Here is a 6,559-nt window from a genome sequence, read left to right on the forward strand (position 1 = left end):
TATATGCTGCTTAGAAGAGATTCATCTTAGATGCAAAGATACAAATAGATTGAAAGTAAAAGGATGGAAAAAGATTTTCCATGCAGGTTGTAACCAAAAGAAAACAGGAGTAGTTAAATTCCTCTTGTTGAAAGCCATTCCGTTTCTGGTATATTACATTCCAGCAGCTAGCAAACTAGAACAGATTTATATACCACATTTTGTTGATCCACTTGTCTGTTGAAGGGTATTTGGTTTGTTTTTATCTTTTGGCAATTGTGAATAATGCTGCGATGAACATTGGTGTGCAAATGTCTGTGTCATTGCTTTCAACTGTTCTGGGTATATAACAAGTAGTGCTATTGCTGGGTCATAGGGCAACAAGATAGCTTCCTAAGAAAATGCCAAAGAGTTTTCCATAGTGACTGCACCATTATACATTCCCACCAACAGTGCACAAGTGTCCCAGTTTCTCCACATTCTCTTCAATATTTATAGTTTCCTGTTTGTTTAATAGCAGCCATTCTTATACATGTGATGTGGTATTTCATTGTAGTCTTGATCTGCATTTCCCTTACAGCCAATGAAAATAAGCATCTCTTCATGTGCTTTTGAGTCATCTGTATTTGCTCTTCAGAAAAATGTCTATTCTTATCTTCAGCTCATTTTATAATTGGGTTTTTTGTTCTTTTGTTGCTGAGCTGCATAATTTCTTTCTATATACAGGAAATCAAACTTTTGTTCGATATGTGATTTCCAAATATTTTCTCCCATTGAGTTGGCTGCCTCTTTCTTTTCTTGACAAAGTCTTTTGAAGTACAGAAGCATTTGATTTTGAGGAGTTCCCATTTATCTACTTTTTCTTTTGTTGCTTGTGCTTTGGGCATAAAGTTTAGGAAGCTACCTCATACTACTATGTCTTGAAGATGTTTCCCTACATTTTCTTCTAGAAGCTTTATGGTGCTAGTTCTTATATTTAGGTGTTTGATCCACTTTGAGTTAATTTTTGTGTAGGATGTAAGATAGGGGTCCTGTTTCATTCTTTTGTTTATTTATATCCAGTTCTTCCATGCCCAATTATTGAAAAGACATTTTGTCCCAGTTTAAAGGATTTGAGGGCCTTGTCAAAAATCAGTTGCCCATAGATTTGGTGGTTTATTTCTGCATTCTTGATTTGATTCCATTGGTCAATGCTTCTATCTTTGTACCAGTACCATGCTGCTTTGACCACTGTGACTTTATAATAGGATTCAAAGTCAGGGAGTATTAAGTCTCCCACTTCATTCTTCTTTTTTAGGATGCTTTTAGCTATTTGGGGTCTCTTTTCCTTCCAGATGAATTTGGTACTTAGCTTTTCCAAATTTTCAAAGTAAGTTGTTGGAGTTTTGATTGGTACTATGTTGAATCTGTAGATCAATTTGGGGAGAATTGACATCTTAACTATATTTAGCCTTCCTATTCATGAGCAGGGAATGTCTTTCCACCTATTTAGTTCTCCTTTGATGTCTTTTAGCAATGTTATGTACTTTTCTGTGTACAAGTCCTTTACATCCCTAGTTAAGTTCACTCCTAAGTACTTATTCTTTTACTTGTTATCTTAAATGGAATTTTTTTCCTTAACTGACTCCTCAGCTAGGTCATTGCTTGTGTATAGTAGTGGTACTGATTTTCGCACATTGATTTTATATTTGCCACCTTACTGAATTTGTTTATTAGCTCAAGTAGCTTTTTGTAGATTTCTCAGGATCTTCCAAGTATAGTATCATGTCATCTGCAAATAATGAGAGTTTTACTTCTTCATTTCCAATTCAGATGCCATTTATTTCTTTGTCCTGCCTGATTGCTCTACCTAGAATGTCTAGCACAATGTTGAATAACAGTGGTGACAGTGGGCATCCTTGTCTTGTACCTGATCTTAGGGGTAAAGCTTTCAGTCTCTCTCCATTGAGCACTATGCTGGCTATTGGTTTTTCATATATTCCCTTTATCATATTGAAGTAGTTACCTGTGATTCCTATCATTTGGAATGTTTTTATCAGAAAAGGATTCTGAGTTTTGTCGAATGCATTTTCAGCATCAATATATATGATCATGTGATTTTTCCCTTTTGGTTTGTTAATATACTGCATCGCATTAATTGATCTTCTTGTGTTGAACCATCCTTGCATTCCTGGTATAAACCCCAGTTGGTCATGTTGTATAATTCTTTTAATGTGCTGTTGGATTTGATTTGCTAATGTTTTATTGAGAATTATTGCAACTATGTTCATTAGGGAGATTGGCCTGTTTTTTCCTTTCTTATAGCAACTTTATCCAGTTGTGGCATTAAAATGATATTAGCTTTATGAAATGAGTTAGGTAGAGTTCCTTTTTCCTCAATTTTTGGAAAACTTTGAGCAGGATTGGTGTTAGTTTTTTATGGAATGTTTAATAAAATTCCCCTGTGAAACCATCTGGCCCTGGGTTTTTCTTTGTAGGAAGATTTTTGATGACTGATTGAATTTCCTGACTTGTAATTGGTTTGCTGAGATCTTCTATTTCTTCCTGAGTCAGTGTATCTTTTTTGTGTGTCTCCAGGAATTTGTTCATTTCATTTAAGTTGTCTAGTTTGTTGGCGTATAATTTTTCATAGTATCTGCTTATGATTTCTTTTATTTCTTCAGGGTCTGTGGCAATGCATCCCTTCTCATTTCTGATTTTATTTGCATCCTCCCTCTTTTTTTCATTGTCAGTCTTGCTATGGGCCCACTAATTTTATTGATTTTCTCAAAGAACCAACTTTAGGTTTTATTGATTCTTTCTATTGTTCTTTTGTTCTCCCATTCATTTATCTCTGCTTTAATCTTTGTTATTTCTCTTCTCCTATTTGCTTTGGGGTTAGTTTGCTGTACTTTCTCAAGTTCCTACAGATTTGCTGTCAAGTCTTCGATTTTTGCTCTTTCTTGTTTTTTAATATAGGCATTTAGGGCAATAAATTTTCCTCTTGGCACAGTCTTTGCTGTATATCATAAATTTTGATAAGTTGTATTCTCATTTTCATTCATCTCCAGATAGCTACTGATTTCTCTAGCAATTTCTTCTTTGACCCACTGGTTGTTTAAGAGGGTGTCATTTAATCTCCATGTATTTATAAATGTTCTCATTCTTAGTGGGTATTGAGATCCAGTTTCATCCCATTGTGATCAGAGAAAGTGCTTTGAATAACTTCAATGTTTTTATATTTATAAAGATGTGTTTTGTGCCCCAGCATATGATCTGTCCTGGATAATGTTCCATGACCATTAGAGAAGAATGTATAACCTTCTGCTTTGGGGTGCAATGACCTGTATATGTCTGTAGGTCTAATTCATTTATCAAGTTATTTAAATTCTCTATTTCCTTGTTGACCTTCTCTCTTGTTGTTCTATCTATAGAGGAGAGTGGTATACTGAAGTCTCCTACTATTATTGTCGAAACATCAATCACTCCCTTCAGTTTTACCAATGTCTGTTTCATGTACTTTGCAGCTCCTTGATTGGAAGCATAAACATTTATGATTGCTACATCTTCTTGGTGAATGACTCTTTATAGTTCTAAGGCCGAGAAAACGTCCAATTAAAACAAGTCTGTAGAAATGTCCAGTCAAAAGCATCCATCCAGGGAAAGATACCTTGGTTCGAAGGCTAATGAAGTTCAGGGTTTCTCTCTCAAGTGGAAGGGAACATGTTGAACACAGTCAGGGCTTCTCTCTCATCTGGAAGGGCACGTGGTGAACACAGTGTCATCTGCTAGCTTTCTATCCTGGCTTCCGGTTTCATGAAGCTCCCCGGGAGGCGTTTTCCTTCTTCATCTCCAAAGGTCGCTGGCAGGTGGACTCTGCTTCGTAGTATTGCTCTCTCTGAATCTCCCATTCTCCAAAATATTTCCTCTTTTATAGGACTCCAATAAACCAATCAAGACCCACCTAAATGGGTGGAAATACGTTGTCCCTTAATCTAGTTTAACAACCACTTTGACTAAATAACATCATCCAGGGAGATTATCTGATTACAGTTTCAAACATACAGTATTGAATAGAGATTATTCTACCTTTATGAAATGATATTTTGATTAAAACATGGCTTTTCTAGGGGGCACACTTCCTTTCAAACCAGCACAACATACGATGGAATATCATACAGCAGTAAAACAAAATGACATCCTGAAGCACCTGACAAGATGAATAAGGCTTGAGGACATAATGCTGAGTGAAATTAGCCAGACACAAAAGGAGAGATATTGTATGATTCCACTTTTATGACCAGCTTAAAGATATAATCAGAGGCCTATAATACAGAATATTGGGGACTTAAAGATACATAGAAACTAGAGATGGGTGAACCGTTAGCTGATGAGGTTGCTTACTCCAATGTAAGGAAATAGATAGGAGTGAAGGTGATTCTCTAGTTTGTCTGGAAGTAATATTACCATACTGAAGATGAACAAGATTGAAAAGCGTTGTATAGACCTAAGTGTCCCACCTATTCATATTAGAAATATGAATGAATTCTCATAAGAATTACTTCAAAAATATGGTTCTTGTATAAAGAGTGTTTAAACCAGGGTATGGGATAAACATGCTATTGTATGCTATGACCTATGTTCAGAAAGAAACCATCAGCACTACCACAGCAACAGCAGAGGTAAATAATGGGGTGAGGGTCAAGATTTAAGAGAAGGTTTAGATTTCCTATTTGGCACAGGTGTGTTTATTGGTTTTTCTTTTTCTTGTAAACAATGAAATTATCTAAAATTGAGAATGTTGATGAAATGTGGACTTTGGACTTTTTACATGATGCCTGATGACTGCAGGTGGCTGAAGGATGCACTGACGGAGTAGATTGGCAAACGATGGTGTATATTTATTTACAAAGGTCACGGGGCTACAAAAAGGGACAAAGTTGTGAGGTATGCAATGATGCGAATGAGCATGTGGGACATTTGGTGAAACAATATAAACCAGAAACAAAAGAACAACAATGGTATGATCACCTTTAGAAAATGCTTATAGGAAAACAGAGGACTAGATTATAAGCTTTTAGAGCAGACAGATTAAGTCCGGAGTGATAATTAATATTTCTGGATTTAAAAAAAGCTGTTATATATATATATAACCTGATATTTAGAGATAAGAATGAAGCCAAACAGTTTGGGGTTAAAGTAATTCAGAACATAGGGATGAAGAAGACAGTGACCATATTTCAGAACCACACCTACTCTTTGAGACCAATTGAAGAAAGTTTATTTAATCTGGAACTGAAATGATCTGTCATGCATAATCAAATTCAACCTATCTGTATAGCTCATTTGAACAGTTGAAACACAAGGAGTACAGAACAAGAAAGAGGTCCTTTAATCCTGTATAGATTATTGTAATGTCTGGAAACATCCTAGAATATATTAACCCGATAATCAAAAAGTATTGGCAAAGTCCCCTGAGGGAGAGGAGAAAGACTATGGAACTATTAAACCTTACCATACAGAAATCCCCTGATGCTGTGTCAAATCTTATGATACTCAAATCAAGAGGCCATGCCCTCGATCATGAGGCTTACTCTTGTGACATTTATGTAGGTAGTGGAGAAGCTTAGATGAACTTTGAGTTACTTCTGGAGGACTTCTGTGGTTGCTCAGATGTGGCCTCAGTCTCTCTAAGCCCAATTCTGCAAGTGAAATAATTGCTCTCCTCCCTACATGGGACATGACATCCAGGGGTGAGAGTCTCCCTGGCAACGTGGGAGAGGAATCCCGGTATGAATCCACACCTGGTACCATGCCAGCCCCCAATCAGAACCTGCCAGCCCCCAACCAGGACCACCACAGCGAATCCTAAATAATACCTTACATATTACATAGGGCAATATATAAGATTCCAAAAGGGTTCCATGCACTAGAGTAACTTTCCAGAAACCTACAACCTCCAGATGGGTCCCTGGTCCAGATAAATCCTGAAACCTAGCCCAGCCTCTCCAGGACATCAGATAGTTCCATTTCCTATCCCGTATTAGTGGCACACACTTCCAATATCAAAAATTTAGAATTGTCATAGCCCAAACAACCATAAAGAGAAGTATGAAAAGATCAAAGGTGATGGTGGAGTTATACATAGAATATAGGACTTAACAAATGAAGATGAATGCTGAATCATTAAATTGATAACTCTCCAGTGTTTTAGAGCATCTAAAAGTGAAAACCTAAAATTGTGAAATTGTAACCCATGTCAAAGTCTGAAATATGTTCTACAACTAATTGTGGTGCTGTTCTTTTGAATTTATAGCTTTTTTGTATATATGTTATCTTCCACAAAAAAAAGAAGAAAAAAAAAGTTGATTGTGATGGTAAAAAATATTTAAGCCCTCTAGCCTCTTACATTCTGGAGCAGGTAAAAGGAAAAATATGAAAGGATCATATGGTAGCCCATGACACACTCTGGGATCTGTCCTGTAACCACTTGTTGAAGAGTGCTTTGAATTAGTACTTGCTATTTAACTGACCTATCAATAAGTGCAAATCCTAGGAATATCTCTAAATCTAAGTTATTGTACTTATTCCTAAGTTAAAG

The sequence above is a fragment of the Tamandua tetradactyla genome, chromosome 3, assembly GCF_023851605.1.
Source record: "Tamandua tetradactyla isolate mTamTet1 chromosome 3, mTamTet1.pri, whole genome shotgun sequence".
NCBI lineage: Eukaryota > Metazoa > Chordata > Mammalia > Pilosa > Myrmecophagidae > Tamandua > Tamandua tetradactyla.